Source organism: Zingiber officinale, chromosome 2A (assembly GCF_018446385.1).
Source record: "Zingiber officinale cultivar Zhangliang chromosome 2A, Zo_v1.1, whole genome shotgun sequence".
Taxonomy (NCBI): domain Eukaryota; kingdom Viridiplantae; phylum Streptophyta; class Magnoliopsida; order Zingiberales; family Zingiberaceae; genus Zingiber; species Zingiber officinale.
In genome coordinates, this window is record NC_055988.1 from 111,306,460 (window position 1) to 111,308,104 (window position 1,645).

Below are 1,645 nucleotides of genomic sequence, written 5' to 3' on the forward strand. Positions count from 1 at the left end.
GAGCCGTTTTGATGAGGAAGACGCCTTGCGCCTCGTCCGGACTTATGACCTGCCGATCGACCACCAAATAGTGTTAGCCACACCAGCCGCTCGGCCTCATGAACCGCCGTCCGGCACAGTGCTTTTCTTCCGAGACCAATTTCTGGCCGGACTGCGTTTTCCACCTCACAAATTTTTCTTAGAAGTCTGCAACTATTTCCGCATTCCGCTCGGCCAGGTAGTTCCCAACTCTATTAGGCTGCTGAGCGGAGTGATAGTTTTGTTTAAGCTGAACAACATCCCCTTGGACCCAAAAATATTCCACTACTTTTACTATCCCAAGCAAGCCGAGTGGGGTACCTTTGTTTTCCAGTCTAGGATAGGCTTCGTGCTTTTTGATCATATGCCGAGCTCCAACAAACATTGGAAGGAGCATTTTTTCTATATACGTTTTCCCGAGCGGCCGACTTTCCGCACCAAGTGGCAGACGGCTATGCCCGCGCAACCGGAGCTCGGCAAGTTTAGAGGTGACGCGGACTATCTCCATGCAGCCGAACGGCTAGTCGGTCAGCGCTATCATATTGACGAGATGCTCCTTCCGGGAGTAATGCATATATTCGGCTTGTCTTCTATCCCCGCCGATCTGCCCTACAGCATGAGTAAGTTTCCTTGTCTTCTCATTTGTTTTGTTCTAACTGATTTATTTTTTGTTTCTGCAGCTGAAGTCATGTGGCGTGCCAAGGCTACCGAGAAGCTCAAACTGAAAGCTGCTCAGATTGAGGAGGTGACGAACAAGGAGGCCGCCGAGCGGGGCCTTGCTCCATCCGATCCGACCGGTGGAGAAAGTGAGGGGGCACCAACTGTCCCCGAAGCCTCAGATGTCCCTGCCTTTCACAATGAGGCCGCGGGTGCCCTGGAACCTCCTCCCGAGGTCGAGGTAGGGGCCGTTCGCCGATGATGTGCCGCCACGCACTCGGGCGCCAAGACCAGACCGCCTGCCCGCCTCGCTCTAACCTTGATGAGCCACCGCCCGAGCGGGCGCTAACCTTGATGAGCCCGCCGAGCGGAGCGCGAGCGCACGGTGCTATCCGGACGGTTTCGCCGAGTACCCCAACTCCTCGGGGCTCTCCGAGGGCTACCGAGGTGCCGCCACCCTTCCAGAACTTTGCGCCGTATCAGGCGTATGAGTGAGCTTCCCTCCTCTTCTGCTGGTGGGCCGTCCGATAAGGTCGCTGCTTCTCAGAGCGAGCCGAGCGGCCAAAACTTGATAAAGACCGTTCTGCGCCTCCCCTCAGAGGCGTACATGGCTGCTGCTGATCGGCCAGTGGTCCCCGAGCAGCAGATTACTCTGACGGGCCCTCTTGCCCAAGCTTGGATAGATGCTCGGCGTCGCATAGCCACGATGACTCCCGGGCAGCTCGGCAATAGCAACCTTCAACAGGCCACCGGGGTATGCTCTCCTTTTCTTTATTTGCATATTCGAATTAGGTTTCTGACCTGTGGACATTTGTTGGTAGAACTGGGTGGAGCAGATCGCTATTAGCAATCGATTGGCCGAGCTGGAGGACGAGTTGAAAAAACAAAAAACCGTTGGGGGTAACGGGCAGTCGGCTGCCGCTTTGGCGAAGGCCAAAAAATCGCTGGACGCCGAACGGAAAAGGGCTAA